Source organism: Anser anser (genome assembly GCF_964211835.1).
Source record: "Anser anser genome assembly, chromosome: 9".
Lineage (NCBI taxonomy): Eukaryota > Metazoa > Chordata > Aves > Anseriformes > Anatidae > Anser > Anser anser.
In genome coordinates, this window is record NC_139729.1 from 25,890,693 (window position 1) to 25,916,691 (window position 25,999).

Below are 25,999 nucleotides of genomic sequence, written 5' to 3' on the forward strand. Positions count from 1 at the left end.
TAGTAGATAAAGGTAGAAGCATAAATAAAATATGAATGCTAAACAGACACAGTTATTATACCATGAGATAGTATATAAGAAAGTGCTGAGGCAAGGAGAAAGCTGCATTACCACATCCACTTCAGTGGTGAAGGGGAGGAAGGCATCCTGCTGCCCTGTCTCAGAGGGTCTCTTCGTGCCTTAAAGACACTGTCAGAGGAAAAAAGCCATTCCACCCCTTCCCCATAACACCTAGGATTGACTAGCTGAGCCATGAATCACAGCATGGTAGCAGGAGGTAGATTTCTGATATGGGTTTCTAAGCCCATGTTCCTAACACCCATATTACATTATTTCTTGCTAGAAATAGTGTTGTGTTTTTGTTACAAATTGTCCATAATAGTCAAGGGAAAAAAAAAAAAAGTCTTATTTGATCTTTTTACCCATCTTACACATCCTTTTAAAGCTTCTAACTACCTTGTCCAAATTCTTCCTGAATCTCCATGATGCTCCTGTTGGGAAAGTGCATATTCAAGTAGTAATATTTGGATTTTTTTTAAAAGTAATGTTTGTGGGTTTATAGTGCTGAATCTATGAAGAAGAAGATCCTACATTTAAATTTGAGAAGTATCGCACTGAACTGGCACAATACATGTTTTTCTTTAAGCAGCTATAGCATTCGGTTACCTAAAACAACCACTGTAAATCACAGTCCCCAGCAGGGAACACAATCGTTACTTTATGCTCTGAAAATGGATTAAAATACACAAACACAGCTGAATTTTAAAGGGTTGGTCAACATGATATTGGGCTCAGAGTCAAATTGGCTCCCAAAGCAGACAACTCAGGTTCTTTTTATCTTCAGAGAATTTATGTGCACATAATACCATTAGAGGATCCTATATCCAACACCCAGCCCCATGGAAATGCACAATTCTCTTGTTTCAATCCATCGCAATTGATTGTTTCAAAATTTCACCAGGGAAAGTGCAGATTGTTTTGTAAACCAAAGAATGCATTACCTTGCCCAATAGCAAGGAGTTTTCCTGCAGTTTAAGCAGGAGTCGTACATTTGCCCAAGGCAAATCCAGACGGCTATGTATCAGTGCAGCTCCTGGCACTCCTCTGCCGGGTCCCAGGCTTTCTTGCAGTGTCTGGGCACAAGACCTCAGTACAGCTGAGGGATAAATCATCGCCTATGCTCAAGGCAAGGCTATAGCCATCTCACTGCTACCGCTCACTAGAAAAATATGGGCAAGAGATGAAATACAACCTCTTCTTTATTTTTGTTATTAGTAGACAACTCTCTTTTTTTCTTATGCTTGCAAGTTTTCTTCTCCCAGGTATTAAATAACATAGTTAACAGAGAACTTCAGATTTCCACTAGAAACTACTTAAACACCTCCCGTATGCCAGGATACTTGTCACACAAATGATATTCAGTAGATACACAGCACCCCTAAGGCTTGACAATACATTTGTCCTTCCCTGGCACCTATACTGTCCATTAAGATTGAGATCTCCAAAACTAAATAGACATGAGCCTACTGTGGATATGAGCTAAATTACTTAAGATGGTGTAAGAAATCCTGCTCAAAAGCAGATAATTGAACCTAAATCCCATAAGGATAGATTACAGCCCCAAACATGAGGGAATTCCTCAATAAATAAATAAACTATTCTACTTCTGTACTTCTGTACAGACTTTTTGAAGTAGGGGAATATACAACTGTATTTAGCTGAGCCTTTACAAGATCATTAAGCTGTCTTACAATTATTAGTTTGTGGATTTTTTTTTTTATTTTTTTTCCCCTGTAGTTTGCATAATCATAATAAATATATGTGGAAATGTTGAACCTATGAGCCAAAGTACTGTCCTCAATTATAAAGAGCATGTTACTGCCATCTGGGTGCAGGAGATATATTGCAAGGTATGCCAGTAGTTTTTATAGAAAGCCTAGCATATGGAGAATTTTTTTTTTCCTGTGTGCACACGCTCCAGATATTTCATCCAGTTGTTCCTTACAGGGTTAAATGGGCAATACACTTGGTGATAAAAAAGGCACCTCTCATCTTCAGGAATTAGAAATGAAAGAAGGACATTAAGCAATGTAGAGTGCTTGTATCAAATTTTGCATTATTCAATCAAACTGGCAATTGGAGAGGTGCACTGTAGGGTTTAAAGCTAATAGGCCTGAGTGGAAGAGGAAAACAATCTCATTACTGGAAGGTCCCATCATATTTTGCCCACTTACCTTATTCCTGTTTTGGAAATGAGAAGAGAATTTGTTACATTTTGAGAAATAAATGCTCCTCATAGTGTAAAGCAATATTTTCCTTACAAAAATGGGCCATGTTTGTCTGTACAATGCAATTTCACATTTCATTTCTTATAGTAAAATTTCATATACATGTATATATTTGCATATATATAAATGTGCTAAAATTATACAGAATCAAATTTAATGGCTGCTCATTAAAAAAAAACAGACCATAAAAAGGGATCCTATTACAAGACAAAAGTGGTAATGTCTCAAATGGAATAGGCTATCTAGCCAAGTGGCTAATAGATACCAATGAAAAAATGGAAAATAACCTTATCATGAAGCTTTCATATAATAGTCTTCCAGCCTCTGGCAGCTCGTAGGTCAGATTCCCTGAAAAAGCTGTATCTAATAGCAACAGGCAGGTGTCACTGATTACAAGTCAAAAAAAAAAAAATTATTTTTGTTGATGAGGCTTTTAGTTTGTATGGGTAATTTACCTACATACAATTTATTTATATATTTATTTTAAATAAATGTGCAAAGAAAAAAAATATCAGGATAGGATTCGGGCTAAACAACATCTCAAAGGATGAAGCAATAGCTCAGATGAAGCAGAAAAGTTTTCATCTGGGCAGAACACTGAAACAACGTGAGATATCGTGGTTGTCTTCCAATCGCCCTGATTCTGCATAAAAGCTGCTGTTGGGTAGGGTCATCAGGCACACATAACAGCAAGGTTTCCTCGCACACGATTTACTGCCCTTTTACTGCCATGAGCACTTTCTATGTCCATGGAGCTTAAAGCCAGTGGGACTTGGCATTAGTCCTTTGAAACTTCTCCCTCTGCATTTACAGACATACGGCACTATCAGTGGCCAGAAAGATCTGTGTCAGGGTCCTGTAATAATTTTTGTATTATGATAGTTATTATGCAACTATTTTTAGTTTCAAATCTGTCACAGTCATTCACCTGCAAGAAAATGGTCTAAATATAGTACAACCTAGATAGTTTAAAAACTGCCCATTTTTGAGTTATTCGAGTCCCTAAAATAACCTCTTTCAAATATAAAATGGAATGTATTCTCCATATTCTGAAGATAGTAAAAAAACAGCTGAACCAAATTTGTAGACCTTTCCCAAAAGTTCATTTATGAGCTAAAATTAAGAATGAGATGCTACATAATACAAGGATCATTTTTAAAGTTACCTGGGAGTGCAGAAGGAGATTTAGAACATCAGAACTTCTGCTGACTTTTAAAAAGCCATGATGATATCTCCTCTGACAGAAAAGACAGCAAGTTTGTAGTTTTGACTATATAGGACACCAATTTGTCTCCCAGATTATTCTAAAGTACAAAAATAAGCCTGGGAATTACATTTTATTTGTGACACAAAAACAAATGTTTCCATGTAAGCAGAACCTTCGCAGTTCATTTTTAATAATGAATGCATTGCACTTGAGGGCAAAACACTTCTCGCACAAATTTGGAAACTATAAATTGTCTCCATGGTTTCCCCAGGAAACCACTCCGAGTCTGATCTCTCTGGGCAAGTGTAGTAGAGGAGCGTGTGGTGCCAACGCTTTGTTACTGGCACGGATAAAGAACTACTCACGTAAATTATCATTTAGAAAAGATTACCATAAAAATCAAATCAGGAGACTTGCAAGGACCTCCCAGGTCTCAAACAACACCCATAACAGCAGCATCAGTACCAAACGAGGTTGTTGCACCCTCGGCAGCTCCCAGGTCTTGGCAGAAGCTGAAGCAGCCAGCCAAGGGGCTCAGCCGCCCAGGAGCCCCCTTGGGGCACCCGACAAATACCACGGGCGAGGAACGTGCCAAGGAAATTGTCCCTGATACGAACAGGAACATTTTGTGCAGATCAAGGGATAATGAACACCACAAGGCAATCTATGCTCTTCCAAAAACCTCCCTTAGATCATTCAAACCCATAAAGAGCAGCATGGCTTCATCTGACCTCATAAAAGCAAAGTCTTTTCTTTCAAGGTTGTCAGCATATTCCCATCCCACTGTTTATGCCTGCTAGGGCTCTATAATCACGGTTTGAACTCCACGGTCCAGCTCTCTGCTTCCTTCTCTTTGCATAGCTCTGAAATTCACCTCACTGCTAAATATTTCGGGCGGCAGCATCTCCTCTGTCTATGAGAGATTCATTTAAGGGTGGGAGAGTGGTACAGGAGGCTCACAGGGAGAGATTTCCACATGACATCCTCCCCAAATGCCAAAGGCCTGATCTGTGGTGGAACATGACATTTTAATAAATCCTATAAAATTCCCTTGCCATTCTGATTGGTGTTATAGTGACACAAAAGAAACACGTAACATCTGGAGATGAAAGTTAGATCTCAGCTCTAATTTTATAGTAATAGAAAATAAGCTTTCCTGATGAAAATATTCTTAGCTTTGTTGATACATGCATTTAAAAATGTAAAAATGGTTCAGATCAATTAAAAATTTAATACTGCTTACAGCAATCCTTCTTCTGTTCCTTCAGACATTTTGTGTGGGTGTTGTATGCACAAGAGTGAATCTGCTGGCCAGTTCTGTCCATCCATTGGTGTGGTCCTGCACTGGTGCCTGTCCAGCCCTCTCAGCTGGCTGCATTTTCCTGCAGAAATTGCTCTTTAAGGCTCTCACATTCTCACATTCTTACATTCTTTTTTTCCTCCTCCAACAATTTGTTTCCACTACTTTCTGCTAATTCCCTCTCTCAAATGGCCCCATGTTGACAGCCCCTGCACCCCTCTTCCTCTCCCATCCTTCCCTTCCCACCAGAAATATACACTTGGAAGGAGCTCAGGTCTTGTTTTGATCCTCTCTTGCTAATAATAGCCAGGTCCATCTTACTTTTTTAGTGTTCTTGCTCAACCCAGTAGCTCCTTCCTCTTGGGAGGGTCTCAGAGAAGGCTCAGCCCTGGGCATGGTATTTTTCGTCACCATCAAAATGACAGGGCTGGCATTTGTAAAGTGTCACACTTTAGTTCTTTGCTCGTCTCCCTTTGTCCAACACCCAGACATAGTCGCTCTCCCCCTTCCTTCCCTGCAGAACTAACAGTACTCTAGTCCTCTTAAGGGACTGAAGCCTGTGACCTGCAAGCTCTGGTTTATTCTGAATTCCCATCCAGCTATGTGCATTAAGCTGTAATGGAAATCTGGAATGAGACTGTTCCCGATACAGCTCTCTACTGAAGAATTCATATATAGCTTTTTACTCAGAGAAAGTATTTCATCTTGTACTCTCTCTGCATTTTTTATTTATTTATTTATTTATTTTAAACAGTGCCACGATTCTCTGGCAGGTGCCATGCTTGGTTATTGTTGCCAGAGGAAGTGAGACTGTTCCCTTTCCTATCTCATATTGCACTGTCAAACAGAATTTATCAGCATTTGTCTTACAAGGACTTCTTTTTTGCAGGTGTTGCCGCACTGCCAGCATCAGATTTCTAGCAATAAAACCAAAAGAATCTGTGAAACTGAGGACATACTTCACATTATTCCTAGTTTGTCAGTAAACACTTTGCAAGACCTAGATTATTCTGTACATGCACTACATGGCTACTTTAACACAAAATAATTTTGGTATGAATTGAATACTATTTGAAAGCATGAGTTTTAAAATGATGTGTAACACGACTCTGCAATTCATACAGCAAGTTTAAAATAATTACCAGTCATTAGCCAAAGGCAGATTTGTCTACCTTATGCTTTTCAGATTAGACTTGAGTTACGTCACCTGTTCTACATGTAATGTATGCACGTGCACACACGTATACACGTACAGAAGGACTACAGAACTATAGTTTAGACAGAAGCTTATTGGAAGAGAGTCAGAATTGAAATATCAAGTATTTTATCTAAATCAGGTTTTGCACATTGCTCTGTGTGGAGCTTTCTGTGCCATCAGAAAGGTGAAACTAATATTTTGGTAAATTCCTGCCTTACTCAGGAGCACAAAATATTACATGACACCTAATTCCCTTTGAGGTTTTTACAGTGTGTACTGACTGAATATCTTGATGTAGTTAAATGGCTTTTTAGGGGCTTCTAGGGGTTTTATTTCACTGCATCTGTCTACAGTGATTTTCCCCTCACAATGCAATATCCTCCGCAACAGCTCCTGTCTGAAAGTTGTTTTCAGGACAACTGTGTAGCTGATATTTTTCTTACTGAGTTTTGCAAGACAGATCTTGTGTCTGACAAACAGAGCAACTACCCTAGAAGCAGTGCATAGAAAGATATAGGTAACAAATCTGTATTCACATTTGCTTTCATATGTAACAATCTTACCTACTTCGAATATTTTATGCATAGGGCAGTTACAACAAGCAAATGAGATGCTATGGTATGGGATTAATAGTAAGAAAGATTTTACTCTTATGTATTATTGAACTAGCTGGACAGCAGGTCAAATACTGCCAAAAACCTATTTGCTAAAGAATTTACCCAGTGAAACATTTACTAGCTGTAATCAATTCATAAATCTATGTAGAACAAATTATTTGCTTGTTTAGAAGAAAAAATAAATAAAATACAAATTACAAAGAGAGCTTGAGAATTAGCTTTCATTTCATATTTTGTAGCAAATTGACAATAATTAAATATCTCCTCTAACTTACGGTAACTCATAAAAGCCCCAAGATAATGCCAATAGAAGTTTGGAAAGATACCCAGTTGAACCATGACACTAAGGGGAACAAGAGAAGGATGTGTCATGTTCTCTTTCTCTTTTGACAGCCTACACAAATTTTGATTATTATTTTACTCGGAGAGGTGCTGTTTTGATCAAGAGTTTGTTTTCTTTAGTTCTCTATCACCTGGCCAAGTCTGTTATCTAAAGGTGGAGCAGCTTTCCATCACTGTTGACTTTTTCATGGACACATTTTCTATTTCGTAATTCCTTACTAACGCAAGTTATCTTTTCTTTTGAATTCAGTATTTAAGACTTCAATAATTCACCAAAATCCAACAGCTATATTCAAACACATCGGCATGGAAAACATTCATAAAAATTAGGAAAAACAAGCTAGCTGTTCCTCTTGACATACTGCACCCTTCCTGTCTCCAAAACCAAACAATTCACTTCTCACGACTAGCTGTTATCCCTATACTGCGGGTGGAGGCTCAAGTTTATTCCCTTGTCTATCAATCATGATTTCCACAGACACACTTGGACTTAGCAATTTGTGCTCTTTGGAGTCAAGGGCTGTAGTAATCACTGAACAAAAACCTTCCTAAAAAAAAAAAAAAAAAAAGGCTATTTCTGTAGAACACAAGAAAGTCACAGCAAATGTATCATAAAAACAATTCAGCAAACTATACACATACCTACTTTAGGAGGTATTTATGCAGGGAAAACATTTAAATTTAATGTCTTGTAGATTCTTCATATAACAGCTTCTAAATTTGGTTCATTGCTGGAGTTGGCAGCCCTGACGTGGGCTGCCCAGTCTCTTGGTTACTTTACTTTCTGAAAAAGAAGAGCATTATTTTAACCTGTCTTGTATCTTCTAGTTCTAGCCAAACCCAATGTTAAAAATGAGACAGACAAAACTCTTCAACACAATCTTATGCTAACATGATTTTCCACAATGTACAGTGTTCTTCAGAGTCACTGTTTCTTGACAATATTCCTATTTCAGATTCATTTTGATTGTAGTTACATTATTAATTGCAATTATAGGGGATGGTAAACTACAGCAATATCATCCTAAATAAATCCTTCACACTAGGCTTAAATTTTTATATATATATATATGTATGTGTGTGTGTGTGTATATATATATATATATATATATAAAAATTATGCTGGGATTTACCAGGAGTTCAGAAACACTTTACCTAATTTAGTTCAAATCCAATAGGAATAAGACTTAATCCTTCAAAACTAATGCCAAAAGCTGGTGTCTGTTATGGTTTTGGACACGTTATAGAATGGAACAAAATCACAACTATAATACAATTTCAAATGTAACAACCATGGAATTATTGCTAATGCTTCACAGTACTTACCAAGCCTGAACAAAGGCAAATGCATTAATTTCCACAACTGTAATTTATGGCACTAGAATCAACAGCTTTACAGTAAGCATTTTGTAGTTTTTCCTACTGCATATTAATGATTTCTACAAAATCACTCTTCTTCATTATACTGGCTCAATTTTTGCTGCTCTGGAAGTTGTCTCCAGAGATGCTTCAAGAAAGAGCCATGGGGAGGAGGAAAGAGATTGTCCCTTTCATTAGCAGTCTACATTTAACCTAATTCCCTTGACTCATCTGTTTGCTTCTCTTTTAGGCAATCAGTCCTTTGCTGTCAACGCCAGCATGCTGCTGGTCAATGGCAAATAATTCAAGACTCATTAGAAGAATCTAGCTGATTAACTTGTGAGGCTTTGCAAGGAAGAAAAATAGCACTTTTTTTCCTTTTAAGTTTCACCACCTTAAATGAAAATACTTTATTTCAGAATCTGAAATCTATACATTTACAAGAAATTTGAAGTATGATGCTTTCCTTGTGATTTCCTAAAAGGATAAGACACATGAGTATTTCTCTGTCCATGGCATCATAATCATTTGACTCGCATCTCTCCCATTCTCAGTATGAAAACGCTTCACAAATGAATGGCGAGCAGATGGCATATCATTTTCTCAACTGGAGATCCTTGGATTTGATTTGTCACTCATCGAATGCTGGCAGAAAAGAAATTTTGTGCCCCAGTGAATAGCCTGCATAGTTTGTATATTCTCTGATAGTATTTAAAAGCTATGGGTAAACATAATAAGGGCTTATATCACATAGATCATATTTTCTTTTCTTTCTTTTTTTTCCTTTTTTTTTTTTTAATTATAAGTCACTGATAACTTCACTGCTTTGATTTTGCTGCCTCTGAGCTGCATTTTGGTGCATAGCTCCAGCCTGTTTGCAATGTCACTGTTAGCCACATCCAAGCATTTCCCTCTACTGGGTGCCCCCACTCACACAGCCCTCCCCCTAAGACACCCTTTCCCTACTGACAATCCAGCAGAACGTGTACATCCAGAAACTCTGCAGTCCACCATTTGTATTTAGTGGATTTATTTACCAAGAGGCAGCTGGACACCAGGCCATGTCCACCTGATCAGAATGTACATCAGAGTTCAGGGTACATTTGATTGGTCACCCCAGATTTAACCTCGATAAAACCAACTCTCATGTGTATGCTTACATTACCATGTGCCTCAAACACAACTAAACATGCCTATTAACCAACCCAAGTTTTCTCAATTCTTTCATTATTTATTAAAATTTGGCCCAGCAGCTATGCTATTGCCACGGCAGCTGATGAGGTAGGTGTCGTACTCACAACATTCACGTGGGACACACAGTGGACATCAGTGAGGTGGTTTGGAGACAAACCTACAACCTGCAAACAGAGATGATGCTCTGACAGATGGTGCCTTCGTTGTATAAGTTCTCAGGTGCTGCCTAGAAGAGCAATAGAAATATATCCAGTTTGATAGCACTATTTCTTATTTCAAACACTACTTCAGGATACACTTTTTTTAATTCAACTTTTCATTTTTATTAAGGTTTTATGCACAACCTGTTGCAACCTTATCAACAGACTGCAGTTTGACAATCCCATTTTCCTGAGTTATGCAAGTAACTACCAGCGATGTTACTGTGATCCCATGTGATATATGGGTCAATGCCTCCCATTTTCAATACACAACTGCCCATCTGTCAACAGCCTAAATGATCTGTTAGTAAAATAACTAACACACAGGGAGATTTATCTAAAATACTTAGTATATGGTAAGATGAGAAATTTAGAAGCCATTATTCCTGCTGAAGACACCAGAGACGCTAACTCACAGCCTGCACATGGTGGAACTATTTTGTTACATATTTTGCCTCATTCAAAGCATCCTAGGACATTCATAAATAAATAAATAAATAAATAAAAATAAAATTAAAAAGGCAGGTTTTTATAAGTAGCTTCTCAAGTAGCACAGTCTTGGTTTTCGGTGGGTTGGGGTATGAGAATGCTCCTTTTTCCAGATTGTCCTACTATCTCCAACACAGCAAACAGATTAGCGGGTTCATTGTCAGAAGTACTCTACTCTAAGCAAAAAGTTTCCAAAGCCTTGATACAGTATTAATCAGTTATCCAGGCTTTGCTGCTATCAGAGCAGATGTCTAAAGCACAAAATCCATGTAGGGAGCCCTTAGAAGTTTGTATTGTTTCTACCGCCTAAGGGGTAGATATTTAAATTTTCTTAATATTGAGCCAACTCAGTTCTTATCACAGTTACACAAAGCCATCACATAATTCAATAGAAAAATTGTCTGAATCTAATTAATCCCATAAAATGACAAATTATAATATTTTTAAAAAATCTATACTTAGTAGATAGCCAAATGGCTACAAACCACATTAGGCTGAATGAATCAGATACCATCTGTGATAGAAAGCCTGCTGAATAATACAGTCTAGATGCAAAGCATATTGAACAGAACAAAACATACCATATAACAGATTTATAGTCTTAATCCACGCAGAAAATCTGCTAAAATAGATCAGCTCTGTCACATAACACTGCTTTCATCTAGTGTCCAGGAGCACAGTACCACTTTGACTCATTTAGCAGATCAGTTACATGCTATTCCTGATTTCATGCAGCGACGATTAAGGATGAAAAATATCACAGACAGTTGGCAACTGCAATAAATCAAAAAGCTTTGCTCAATTTTACTTAATGTATTTGTATCAGAATTTTAAAAAATATGATTGAATTAGTGATGTACAATAATTGTTTTCTGGGAAGAGTCTACTATGATAACTTCAGGTCTTCAGATTTCATAAGCATTTTAAAACATGAATGTAAATTAAGCTTCAATAGGTTGTTATGAACCCACTGTCAGGAGATGTTCCATATACACTAAAATTAGTTGCTATTGAGACTTTCGTTTGTTGAGAATAGGCCAAAAGTGTAAGCCAAGTAATGGTGAGATGAACTATATTAATCAAATGAGATTTGGCACAATTACCTAAGCCACTTAAGGTATTTTATATATTCTGTTCCAGCCTGTGCACCATAGACTCTCATCAGATACAGTAAACATCTGCTGGTTTGAGGATTATAGACTGTATTTTCTAAATTTATAGTGCTTGGATAGCAATTTCAAAGACCTGACTTTGAGTTTAAATCAAAGCTTCAGCTGCCCCCCAAAATTGAATACATAAAACCATCCTAATAAGTGCTACCAGTATTATTGTCTGTCAGGTCATGACAAATACCTCCTACTAAACTGTGCAACAGCTAGATGTTGAACTGTAAGGCGGTATTAGCCAGTTTCAAGTTTTCTTTTGTCTGCCATATGCCATAAAACAGTAGAAAAGCAAAGGTTATTCTGAATTCGAGTTGAATCTGTTGATTAGCTGTCCTCTTATTCGAGCAAAGGAGCAGAGATGTGGGTATGTAGTAAACAGGCTATATAGTTGCTGCATATAGCTGCCAACAACACCACTACTGCACCCTGAATTCACTCCACAGTGCACACTTAAAGGATGCTCCCTGGTTCAGATTACTTGCATCACATCAACCCCAATAATAGCCTAGAATAAAATATACATCACAGCATTTGTCCATGGTATCAGAAGTTTCTAGTGGCAAACAAACTGCAATATTTACAATAGTTTTCAAAAGTGGATCTTGGGAAACCTTCTGTCTTACTACTTAATCTGATCATTTCAGAAACTATAAAATCAGAAGCCTCTAAGGTCTCATGCCTGTGTAGTTTCATTTATTTAAAAATTAATCACAGACTGAAGGAAAGAACAGTAGTCCATTCCCACAAGATCTGACTTAAATTCTGCTGCCTTGAATTTACTTTGTTGTAGTCTTTCCTTTTAATAAAGTGCTCCCAGTGATTTAAGTGTGACTGGTGGTAGTAAGAGAGATTTATTATTTTACTGTTATCAAATTAAAGGGTATTTGGGGACAGAAAAGGTCTTTCTTATCTAGCTGTCATACTGGAGTTTTCAGTTTTGTGTGTGTTTATTTAGAAAACACACTCAAAGGAAACATAATATAAACTCTAAAATATTTTAATTTAATAAATATTCTCCCCAAGCCATTAATAACAAACCCTGTAAATAATAAAGCTGTGCTAGCGCATCATTAGACTTGCTTGCACGCTTTTTTCTTGTCCCATCTCTACACTCTGCTGTTTTTCCACTGGTGAATTCCCTGAATGAAGAAATGTCCTTCAGCTGCCTTTGTGCATGGAGTCACCAGTTCCAACTGAAATCTTTCAGAGATCTCACATGCAAATATAAAATTGTGCTACGTGTACTTGTTCCTGTGTTTGGGCTAAATCCACAAAGTATTCATGTCTGTATGGCTCAGAAGTGAATCAATGTGTAATCCTGACTTCCTAAACATATACCACAGAAATTGCATTGCACAAAAATATTTGAGAAAATCTCATGTGTTTTATAGGAGATGCCCTCCCCCCGCCCCCGCTTTTTTTTTCTCCATATGAGGGAATATGGGCAGCAAGCAATCCTGGAAGTACATCAGCTTCACCAAGAAAGAAATAAAACATAAGGATTTCAAATACAGGTGTCCTCCCTCGTTTCCTGAAGTTACAGGAATTTATCAAAATCTTTGCACAAAACAAGAAATTTCCCTTTACATGATGATGAGGAAAAGCCAGGAAGCGAGTACCGAGGATAATAGCTGCAAATATCTTCTAGCTTCTCAAAGAACATGAAGGGCCTCAGAACAATAGGAATGGCAGTTGAGTCAGTACAGCTGGCCTACCCATACCTTCAGCTTGGAGAACATCACCGCGCACGTGTAAGCAAAGCAAGGCCTCTTCAGCTTCTCTGAGAGACACCCAGGAACAGCAGATGAAACATACTGTTACGTCGAGACAGAACAAGAGAAGGTCATGGCAAACTCTGGGTCTCGATGTTGCTGCAGAAATGAATTACCCAGTTTCAGGCAGCAACGGAATCTGCCTCAATATTGGAAAAGACTCGCAACTCTGAGAACTAACATTTTCATTTCAAAAAGTTATCATACACTTCCTAAATATAAAACGATTTCTTTTCATCAATAGAACACATTCAAATATTAGTGGTTTTTGCAAATATATATGTATTTCAGCGACAGTACGTGGGAACATGAAAATTGCTCGTTTTCACACCTTTGAGTGTTGGCAGTTGAGGTATTTGCACTGCTGTCATTCATTGTTGAGCAGACTTTATCACCACACAAAACCCCAACAAACCCGTCTTTCTTTGCTACACCAGATCAAAAGTTACTAAGTGGAAACTAGCAATGCTTTCAAAGCACTTTCCTGCCTTAATTTCCAATGTATTTTTATACAGAAATTAAAAATAAATAAATAAATAAAGCAAAAGATTAAAGAGTTTGCCATAAGAAAAGGCAATTGCACTAGCTGCAGTGGTCTTCCTCCCTCTTCCAGAGCTGATTCTGACCCAGAACCTCCACTGCAGATGAGGAGCAAATCTCTCACTTTCTCATCAGCATCTACACCATGGTTCATCATGGTAAGAAGTCACTCCCACCAGTTTCTTCTATACAGATGCAGTCAGAGCTGGCAGGGTAAACTTACCCCCATCTCTTCACAAGGACACATAGTAGAAACGCACAAAGCAGGAGATGAATTATAACTTGGATTATATAACAATTGTGTAATCAAATATTGGAATTAATAGATCCAAATTGATTGTGCTTAAAATCAGAATTAAATTCATTATGAAGGAATCTTCTAAAACCTTTATTCAAAACATGCCTGAAATGTGAAATGCCATAGGTTTGTCTTTCCATATCAAGTCAAAATGTTGGATCAGGAACAATTAAAAAAAAACTATATTTTTGGTTACATATGAAAAATATTAACTTCACGTTCTAGGTATGGTTAAGCTCTCAAAATAATTAATAAAAAACCTGAAACTTGTGGAGAGCAAATACTCTACATATAACTCTGTAAGCCAGTGCTCATTAGTGTATTCATATTTAGTATTTCTGGCTTTGTTCTCTACTTCTGTTTAATTTCTCTGTTCTATCTAAAGAAAGGGAGGCAGCTTTTCTTGAACCAACATCCCTTGCTGCATTTGACTTGAATAATAGCTGAAAGAAAAGGAACAATTATCTCCTCCTCTTGAACCACACAGGCTTTCTCATTACATGATAAACGCATTGTCATTTTCCAATCCCTCCACCTTCACCACCTATTATTGCACATTGAAACACTTGGAGCAAAGCTTCTTTAATTGTTTATCACAAATACACACAACCACTTAGTCTAAAAGGAAGGTCTATAAAGGTGAACTCCATCAGCCCTGCTTATTCAGTGCTTAGGCAGTACTGCCATTCAAAGAAGGAATGTGAGACAACATCTACACATTCCCATCCTGTAAATTCAATGTAATCCAAGGCACTGTAAAGAAGCAGAGTCCTATTATGATATTCTGTGTGTGTTCTGGGACAGAGATGATGCAATAAATACAAAGCTATTAAACAATAAAATAATTATACAATCATAATCAACATGGAGAGACTGTTCCTGACTGATATGAAAAATGAAGCATCCTTAGCTACAGTAAGAATAGTTGCACAAACCCTCCCTTAGGAAACAGTCTACTTTCCAATACATCAGGCAATGTGTCCTCTTCCACTTTCTCTCATCCTGAAGAAGGTTTGTCTGATACACAACCTAAGCACCATTTTTATTTCCTAATTTCATTCAATTTTTCATAGCTGTGCTCCCTGTCATTATAAGTAATTTTCTTTCCTAAATGTTTGCTGTAAAAATTACTTTTAATGCGTGAGCAACATGATATCTGAAGAAATCATTTATACAAGCCAGCATGTAAGACTCAGGCATGGTTAAGAAAAGAAGTCGCCTTTAAAGCATACATATTAAATTCTTTTGAAATATCAGAACAGTATGTACATATGATACTACGTAACCCATTTATAAATCAGAATCAAAGAATGGATGGGGAATTATATCTTGTTCTAACAAATTGTGATCAATCACTGAATGTGCAAGCGTAGCTTGTTTCAATTCACAAACCTGGAACGAATTAGAAGTAGTTGTAACCTTGAGAAAAGTGTACTTCTCTATCTTTCTGCATTGTGAAGAAATGAATTAGGCTTTAATAGGAGCAGTCTTGATAACTAAATAAATTCATGTTGCATCTGTTTTAACAGTAACATGAATGTTGCTACTTTTTGAAATGATGATTTTATTTTTATTTTTATTAATGTTCAGTTGTGTACTAGAAAGAATTCTAAGATGTAGCTTAAGGTTGCTTTAACCTTCATGATCTATTGAACTGGATAAGAATGCAGGAAAGAAAAAAAAAAGTAAGGCACAATTACATTGACAGAAGGTGTGAATAACTAACATCTACAAAAGGCCAGTATACATCTATGCAAAGAATTTCAAAATAGACATTTCAATGCTTTTAATATGTAGCAATCCACGAATTTTGCTGATGTATACATTTACATTTTACTATGACCAATGAATGACTTTTAGATTAGGTTGTTCACAGCTGCAGAATCCAAAGCTGTGATTGGCTTACACTGGACATAAAGTGTTTCATTGCTTTAACTTCATTTTGCTTCACCAAAAATGATGGAGCATAATTATAAGTATCACTGCTTATACTCCTACAGGAAATGTCTTCCATTTGTCTTGGTTTCTTTCCAGCTGACCTGCTGAAGGTCATTTTATTTGACCTTCATTACAGATCATGGGTATATGTGAGTGTCAGCAAGCTATGAATCCTTAAAAAAACTGAAATTTTCTATGTTGAAATACTACTTTATATAGCAAAATATAAAAACTGAGTATTGAGTAGGTTTATTTAAAGTTATTGCAAGTCAAATTCATATCTAAAATGAGGAAAACTCTGCCTTGACTACTTTTTTTTTTTTTTTTAAATGTTCAATTTTGGATAATATTTTGATATATTTTCCTAGTTATTTCTCCTTCAGAAGATTAGGGTCCTAAACAGAATCATAGTTAAAATAAAACAAGTAGTGTGAGTGACTCTTCAAATACTTCTGTTTTTTAGAGAGAAGTACTAAGGGAGATGGAATAAACTCTGTTGAGATTCTGAATTTCAGTCGTATCTACATTACTCACTTCCTACTTGCTTGTTGAGCAGGATCATCATCTTTCACTGTTTGGAGAACACCCTGCCCAGCAGGATCCACATCCATGATTAAGGTTTCTAGGCAGTGTTACAGCACAAACACATCAGACTAAGCATTTCGTGTCTGCAGTATCCCAGAAAAGAGCAGTATGACTACATTTTTTTTTCCTCATCCCACTGTATCTTTTTATTCTGCACTTGTCAAGACATCTTATCACTTCATTCCTTCCTATTTCTTTGGACACAACGACAGACACATGGTAACTTACAGAAATTCTAAAGGAAAATATTAACTTATGGCAGCAGAGCATTAAAATTGCTTGAGTTCTCAACATTTCTTGCCTTTTTTTTTTTTTATATAAGAAAACTTAATTCTGACCTTAAAAATACACTTGAGTTAGAGATATGGTTTTCCAAAGCAAAAATTGCATTTTGTGTGTGTGTGTTTTAGGCAAGAATGCCTAAAGCTGCTTCAACATTAATGCAGTCTTGTTTACAAAATGTAATTTTTGTTGAATCTCTTTAAAACATATGAAAAACAAAAGGAGTACAAAAAAAAATCTTCTTGATAAGAAATATAGGAAATTACTCAACAAACTTTAGTAATAGTTACTTTTGATGGCGTGACTATTTACATGTGTACCTGTGCAATTCAAACAAACAAAAATATCAAACTATCAAGACCTTTTCCTAAAAAAAAAAAAAAAAAAAAAAAAAAAACTTTTTCAGAGGAGTGATTAAAAGAAAATTATTCAAAATATTTTAAAAGCCTGCTTTTCTTTTTGGCTTTTCTGTTTCTCTTTTAATATAGCCACTCATGACAGGTCTTTTTTTCTAGCTTGAAAGTTAATGGCATGCCTGTGTACAAAGGACACAGCAAATAGCAGAGCATAGCACAACCACAGTGGTCTTATCAAAGTATCCGTTTATTTGGGCTCTGGGCAGGGATTTTTCTCTCTCATACATCATTCACAACTAGCCAGACTGATTTCACAATATCAACTCAAAAAACAGCCTTAGCATAAAGAAAAGAAGAAAGAAAAAATTATCTTTTGCTGTTGTTTTGAATATTAGCCACACTAGGCCTGGATTTCAATATTAGCCACGCTACGCCTGGATTTCATTTTCTCTGCCCTACTACTTCAGAGGTTTCAGTGACAGCAGAGGTCACCAAGCAGGACAGAAAAATAAGTAACCTTTTTTTTCCTTGTTTTTGAAAGTTATTCTGTTGTCTATGAACACAAAACACATTCATCTCTGATGCAACAAGAAAGGCACTGATTATAATGTTTCATTACCCAATTTGAATTAAGAAGCTGTTTGGGTGTTACTTTCAAAGCCACACAGAGCGGTTAAAACATCCAAGTCCTCCTGGATATTAATGGGAAAAGGGAACCTCACATTTATTCTGCTTTCCCCATTTGACTTCTGTTTCTATAGCAAAGAAAGAAAAATAAGGCAGATCATAAGGGCCAGATAACAGCTTTACTTACTCAGAGGCTCAAGCATCTTTCAAGTAATAAGGCTTGTTACCATATTTATCATGATTTTGAGCTGGGAAAAGGAAAGAAAATTTTGCTACTACAGTTACCAACCAGATGAAGTATAAATGACCATACAGGAGGTAAACTAACCTGCATGCAAATCAAACTGCATGCAAATCCTAACTGAAACTCAATAAATAAACTATCAGTTTAAGCAACTGTGATTGTATGGATATCATCCATATATCATATCATTATGGACATAGAGCAAGGAACCAACTCATGAAGTTGATCAAAAATTGGCTGTGAATAATCCTTCATAAATCAGTTGGAGAAAGGCACTGTGCTGTTTTAATCTGAAGCATCCCAGATAAGATCTCCATTCACGAGAGTGATTTTTGATTTGGCAACAATTAAATTATCTTGCTGTTTGGCTAGAATGAAAGAGACTTGTTTTAGGATAACAGAGACTAACTCGATTCCCATAACCACAATAACTTAATAATTAACATCACTCTTAATTCCTCCACACAAATGAATCATGTGATCTTTTCAATTTATTTAAATGAGAGGTGATTGCTGAACAATGCTTAAAGCCCACAGTAGGAGTCTTAATTACAACTAAGATTCAATTTAATGAAGGTTTAATCTTCAGTTTAAAAAAAATCATTAATGACACTTTTCTCCCAAAAGAACAAAAATCCACAATTCTATCCATCTTGACATGAATGAAAGACAGAAAGAAAACTGAAAATTTCTCACATACCTGCTTTTGAGTTTTGCCTCGTTTGTCCCAAGTTACTGCAATCGCGTGGCTCAGTCTCTCAGGCAGAGTACTGCCTTCTTTGATGAGTATCACAAACAGTAGAAAAGCGGCATAACTACCATTTTACCACCTTGTTCCTGGGGATATTTTGCTGAAGGGATCTGTCACAGGTGTTTTCCGTAGATACTGTTGGTGAACCAAGGTGCGAAAGAGGTCATGTCTCTTCTACCCTGAACTAACCTCTATTTTTAGCAAGTGATTTTCACCTGTTCAGCCTCAGACACCTGTCTTCATAAATTCAGGTCTGCTTAGGTGGTCTCCACATCCTGAAAGTAAGTTGGTGTCTTTCAATTCTGCTGCAGCAGGCAGATGTCAGGCCTCAGGTCACCAGTCCTCCCGCTTGGAGTGACGGGCGTCTGGATAAATCTGCTGATGCATACACATGACATCTGTTCCCTAATAAACACAAAAATAGGATCTGCGTGGGCTCACTGTGAAGGAGCTGCTACCAGCCTTCAATCTGGGGTAACGGCTCTGGGGCCACCTTCATGAGCAACGTTTGGTATAGGCCTATGCCCTTTCTTAAAAAAAGCTCTCAACTTACTCAGCAACATACATTCACTCCTACAGATCTGCAACAGCCTTGACACGAGTCTAAGTGGCTCATGAGAGTTGACGTCCTTACTCCAAGCAAAAAAACACAAGCATGTAATCATGGGGCCTTAATTTCATAACATACTCCCTCGCTTTTGCCCTAGAAAGAGATGCATTTGTTCCATACTGGTTCAGACTCCATTTAATGTCAGAAGCCCTCTCTGGACAGTTGCAGGCTCACTGCTGTGAAACTCGTGGGTCCCAAGTCAGAGAAACTGGAGGAGACCTGGGTTTTCACCAGACCATGGTCTCATTTCTCCAGCTCACGTGCGTTGGGCAGTGTTTCAAAGGAAGAAAATGTCTTTCATTACAGTCATTACTCCAACCTTCTGCTCTTGTTCTTTCTGTTTTTCATCCAGCAATCTCTCCTCAGCAAACCAGCAAAGGACAGGAGGGGAAAGAAACAAAACAAAACACTACCACCAAAGCACAACAACAAAAAACAAAAATCACACCAAACCAAAACCCACCAGGGAACCACACGGAGTTTGCCAAGCTGCATAGTTCACTGTGACATCCTCTCCCCCAGTCTCCATCTGCCTCTGCTTCAGCAAAAGCAACATCTCTTGCTAGCTAACATCTTTTCAGAGGTAAACTTATTTCTGACGAGTCTCCAGGAACTCCCTAAAATGGTTATTATTATTAATAATGAAATCTGGCTCAGTGGTGCAAGCAAACTGCTGTAGCTTGCACTCCTAAAACTGGCAGCCCTGTTTTAGCTCAATGACCAGTCTGTCATTTTGTCCTACAAGGGCAGTAGGTTGACTTAGGTTCATCAGTCCTTCCTTATCCATATGGGGGATTTACACTACGTTACACTTCGCAAGAGAGAAAAATGTGAATAGATGATTTTATTTTATCTTATTTTTTTTGGTCAAAAACTCTCTTTCGGGAGCCTGACTGAAGTTGCTGAACAACCCTGACTCGATCAAAAGCATAAAAATTTATTTTTACATCATTAATTACTTTACATAAAATTACAGCAGCAAAAAGCTATGGTTTTGGTGTGTTGCTCATCCTATGTGCTCAATATTATAACTACAACTGCTTTGCTCCGCCATGTTATCAAAGAATGTCATCCAGCTGTGTTGTGGGGTCTCAAAGAGGAAGAAACTTGGAGGGAGGGCAATGAGCTAGAAGAGTTGTTGGCTTAGATCCCAATTAACTGATCTTTTGGAAGAAAATATATCTCAGTGAGGGGTAACATTTTATATTAGGAAAAAGGAAGGAAGAACGCTGCAGAAACTGAGATTGTTTTCTTGCTCGTACTGAAAAAGTACTTAAAAATGAACTCATTAGAGGCCACTGCATTGTACATAAACGATCAAAGTTCTCTTGTATGTTGAACTAATCTGTCAAGCAAAGGTCCAGAGTTAATCCATCTTGCAAAGGGCCAGATTTGTAATGCACTAAGACAACCATTACAGGGTAAAGCTCTACAGAGACGTCAGACATCCAATCCCTCAGAAAACAGTCAAAAACAAAGTCTCTTTACCTTGCTGAGTGCTACACATCAGCTTTGTTAATCCCTTACTAAAGTTAAATATTTAGAAGCCAAATTATAAATTAGTATAACACAGTAATTTATTGTCTTATCATCAAAAAGTAATAGCAGAAAAAAATCAATTTCGAAAGGGCTCTTTTCTGTGTCTAACTTGCCAATTTTGCAAAACTGTAATTTCCCTTGTGGGAAAGCCATTATATTGCAAGTATACTACTGTACATTTTGGCTGCTTTTCCATGATTTATATCCAGACTTTTGCATAACATACTGTCATTTCACACAAGTAACAATCTCTAGTGGTAGATCAGATGTACAAAATAGCTTCTTCCTCTCCAATCCTTTAATGCTGCTTAACTGCAGGTTAAGTGTACCGAAGGTTAATTATTTAAAAGAAAGGAAGCATCACAATGAACAGTTACGCCTGTAGACAAAGTTGTTGTTGTCATTTTCTTTTAATAAAAAGGGATTTTAAACATTCTAAAAATTTAAATAATATGAATAATCTGAACTGACACACAGTAATCACTACACTTTCCATACATATTTTGCTCCACATAAACTTTTAAGGCCACTGTAGTTTCCTTGCTAAGCATTTCTCTTTATTTTAGATTTGCTTTCCTCTGCAAAAGAGGAATGTGAAGTTCACTTGGAGAAAATATATGTCCTGGGGGCATTCTATAATGAATGACTTGGCTTTCTCTCTGTAAGTGTTTGTACTATTTTGAGAAATGGATATATAGCAGGGTGGTTACCAGCAGTTCCTTTTGTTGTAATTTCTGAAATGGAGCTTCTCATGTTTCAGAGAATAATTGATTTTTTAAAATAGCTTTCCTGTAGCTATACAACTCATTTTATTCTGGCACTTTTTATTTCTGCTTCCCCCCTCCCCCTCAGAAGCTTAATTACCTCTTGCAATAATATACACAATCAAATCAAACAGCTACATGATAGGTAGTTCCCCACTATCCATGAGCATTCACAGAGAAAAAAAAGAACTTTATAATTTTGTCATAGACACTCCAGTTATCTTCCCCCACCCCCATTATCATATCATTAAAGTTGTGCTTCCTACAGAAGTGATAAAACAATGTGAAATCTTTTTATTGCTCACAACAACAAAAAAAAATGTCTGTATTAACATCCTGTTGTGATTAAATGTTTCATGTGACTCACTGCTATAATATATATAATATTCTTCAGGAACACGTCCTCAAGACTTCAGATCTCATATGTGTATATATACGTGTATACACACATGCATACACATACACACGCGTCTTTCACGGGTTTCACTTTAAACAATGCACTTGCAGCATACGGCATCTCCTTGACTTCTTCCCTTTAGGGAAGCAGATGCAAAAGGAACAAAATGTTCACAACTCAACAAAATACAATCCATGTTTTTTTCAGGTACTTTGAGAAGGACACTTACACAAAGCTGTGCACATCTACTTCACCTCTGCTGATGTCCCTCCCTTCGTCGTGCCCTCCGTAGAGAGTTTTTACCAATATCTCCTGCTGGAAACTTGCCACTTACTTTTGGCAGAAGCAAGCAGCTGTGGCCTGTAAGTGGATAATCTACACCTGGCTGCTGCCCCATTGCCCTCTGTTTTAGCTTGTGGGGCTTTATAACTTCCAGGCAAGGGGAAGTAGGGTTCAGAGAATCTTTGAGACAGGTCAAAGCAGTACCCTGTGCGTGGTGCTCTTTGCCAAGAGAGGTTTTGGGCAATGAGAATGGAGGACACAAGTTTAGTTTGAAAATTAAGTACAGCTCACAGACATGACACATGAACGACAGTATCAGGTAAATAATTGTGGTTCAGCTATTAATTCTGAGTTGTGGGGAAAGAAGACTAACCCTGAAAAAAACAACAACCACAAAAAAAAAACCACGTACCAGATCCTTGCCTTTGCAGTGTGTCAAGTCTTACAGTCTAAATATTAATTAATAATATTGATGCTTCAGTTGTTTTATTAAGGTCAATGAAAGCTTTTTCTAAGCAAGGATCACATTTAGAGGCCCTGACTCCCTGAGCTGCCACTGCTTTGATCGGTCCACTGGGGCATTAGCAAGCAGGAAAGCAACTTTGGGAAACACACTGGATCAGATTGCTATTGAAACTATACAGCACGGCATCCAAGCATGTCACTGGTGCCACAATATATTGTTATATTTTCATATACAACACACACTACCCAAAAAAAAAAAAAACAAAAAAAAAATTCTAAAGGGAACTGAGAATATCTATTTATACACTTATGCTCATACGTACACATATTTTCAGTAGTCTCCATACAGTGATGTACATTTGTGAAGATCTCTGCAGTGGTTGGCCTTTAAAACAAGACACCAAAGCAGAGCTTTGGAAGCCAAATCTCAAACCTGTGGACACAGATTTACATACTCATGCCACAAACCCTTCAAATGAAAACAAAGTTGACTTAAATCCCCCCCCGACTACTAGAGGCAGACTTTTGGTAATATTTCTGACATCAGTTCTATTGTTTCTCCTTACAATGCACTGACCTAGATCTGTTGGTGTAATTTTTCAGCTTCTAATACTGATAATATTGCTTTTAGACAGTGGTTTCAGGGTCCTTTTGAGATGAGTTCTTCAAAGCTGTAGCTTAATCCATTCTTTATTAGCTTCTGTAAAGTGATTACTTCTTCAGGGCTGGATGGAAGTACTTAAAGGAAATGAGCATTCTGTTACCAAACATCGCTGCTCTACTTCCAAAGCATTTGCAGGATTTTTAACGCTTTAGGCTTGAATGATGGGGATATAAAACAAGAGAAGACACTAACAGAAAAGTTTCATATGGTAAATGTGTTGACACTCTGACATTTTTTTTACCGAAATCCCCAAATGTGACAGGTGCTCAGGGACTGATGGCCTGTGACGGGCAATCTTGAGGTCACTGGTGCTGATGCTGCCGTTGAGATGTCATTTTATTTTTTAGCTCAAAATGAAAAATTGCTCTCTGCACGTAGTTTATTAGAATCCTGTTGCAACTAGGGACTAGGGAAAAGTCACATCACAGCCGCAGATTACCTTTACAATGCTCCTTCCATTGTGCACAAATAAAAGACATAAACGGGTTTACTGCCTCTGCCAGGCTGCAATTAGAAGATGGGGACTTTCTCCTTTGTGTCCATGCGACCTTGTTCCACTAATTCCACAAAACCTGTGCTGCTTAAGACTAGTTTAGGATTGTTTCAAAAAAGTTATTTGATGAATAGCTACAGAAAATAAGTACCGCCTGATGTCAAGGAGAAGCATCTGCTGCTATGGTAGTAGCATATCCACCATCTTGAACGCAGAGTGCAAATCCAATACAAAAGAAAAGATGAGAACAAAAAAGGAACAAGTTTCAGAGCTGTTGAAAGCCAGAAATGCTAAAAATATCTCCCTGATATAATTTTTATAAACGCTTGCATTCTAGTCCAGTCAATGGCTGCTGTATGTATTCCACAACAAAAATTAACTTTGGAAAGAAAAAAAAAATATTGCCTTTAAGTCTCTTTAGGAATAGAAAGAGTGCCCCCAAACCAAAATGGGGATGGCAAACTTGTTCTAAAAGTATAGGACACGTGACAGCACTGGCAAGAGAGTTGAGACCTGACCTACCAGTATTGATAAAGGGGCTTTGTTCCTAAATTGACAAAGGAGAGGAACAGTCCCCTTTCTCATACTGTTCACGAGGGAAGCGATGGGGTATGGTTAGACTCGGAGAAGTGCCGCTTGTAAGGAAATCCCAAACAAACTAACACCAAACAGTGCAGAGACTTGCAAAAAAAGTTTTGAAGGTAGACAAACTTTTGATCCCATTTATCAAAGTACTTGCTGTTCCCATCTCAAGGTGAAACAATAATAAATAGATAAAAAATTAATTGCCTTCCCAAGCCTCTTAAAAAAAATATATATTGAATTTTTTTTTAGGAAAACTTGGCATAGGGCAATAGGCTCTTGCAAACCCTTATTAATTAATCATTCCAGCCTGCCATCCTTCACATGCTTAAGGAATAACCAAGTACAGAGCCAAGACATTCATTTTAATAAAAGAATATATACCATCCAAAGGAATGCAGATACCTGAGAAAACATATTTTGGAATAAGAATTGGAGACAGACCTGCTGCTGAGGACCACCGCCTGCCTCAGCTCCTGCAAACCGCTGCTCTTCAGGGAAGGGTCAGCAGTGTGTCTAGGAGGGGTGTGCTCCCTTCAGCGTGGAGATCTAGAAAAAAAAATGCTAGGGAGCACTCGTAGGGTTCAAACAACCCTCTGCAGTAGCCCCTTTTGACTCCTGTTTTGTCAGGTTGTCACTCTGAAATAATTAATAACTTCACGGAAGTGCTGTGTAAGCTGGCAATTACAAAAGGATAGCATAATGCAAACACGTTACATTTCCAACTTCGACAGAATTAAGTTACATTTCTGCTAGTAATTTCACTCCAGCAAGCAGTCTCAGTTTATATGTTTGGGGTAGCATCACGCATCCCTAAAAGCCCCTGTCTTTTTTTTTTTTTTTTTTAATTTTAAATTTAAAAGCTTAGTGAGAAGACAAGAAATAGTGGTATAAGACAGTACTGAAAATCAGATGTGAGAACTACAAGTTGAGCACAGACAACGTGATGGCCACTTTCTGGTTTCCTATATACCAGCTTCCATAAAGGAAGACGAAAGCAATCCAGGCCATTCTGACAATTATAGTGCCCTAATAAAACCAGTCAGTTGGATTTCGGAGCATACTGCTCCCACCACAAACCTTAGAGTTTATTGTCTGCAGATTGAAATGTCTTTCTAATGAAAATAAATTCAGTATGAGGCTGCTGGTGTACTTCAAGCCGTTCCAGGCGTTCTCATTTTGACAAAGCTTATAGAAAGACGTTCTGTGCAAAAACGCTCAACATAGGGAAGGAATAAATAGAAGAACCAGCTTCGGAAGAGTGACAACTCATTCAATGTTGATTTATAATCTAATAAAAAGAACAAGTACTCGTTCCACAGGAAGTGTTCTTACCTGCATCAGGGTTTTTTATTTTATTTTTACACCTTTGTTTGCTTTCCCATGTACTTGTCCTGTAAATTCAAATTCATTTCCACCTGCTCATGACCAGAATTATTGCCTTTTGTTC

The 25,999-nt window shown here is 37.4% G+C and overlaps 1 protein-coding gene across 1 annotated transcript in view; it reads right to left on the minus strand.

The window, feature by feature from the left end:
- The window catches only part of LOC310903845 (uncharacterized protein), a 41,102-nt gene extending 16,004 nt beyond the window's left edge, over window positions 1-25,098 (minus strand). Inside the window, exons 1-6 of the mRNA XM_083847809.1 lie at window positions 22,293-25,098; window positions 18,703-19,158; window positions 13,082-18,370; window positions 10,776-10,968; window positions 9,610-9,731; window positions 7,595-7,736 (exon numbers count right to left, since the gene is read on the minus strand). The gene's annotated coding sequence lies outside the window, so the exon portion shown is untranslated. The remainder of the gene's footprint in view (window positions 1-7,594; window positions 7,737-9,609; window positions 9,732-10,775; window positions 10,969-13,081; window positions 18,371-18,702; window positions 19,159-22,292) is intronic.
- Window positions 25,099-25,999: the final 901 nt, after the last annotated feature.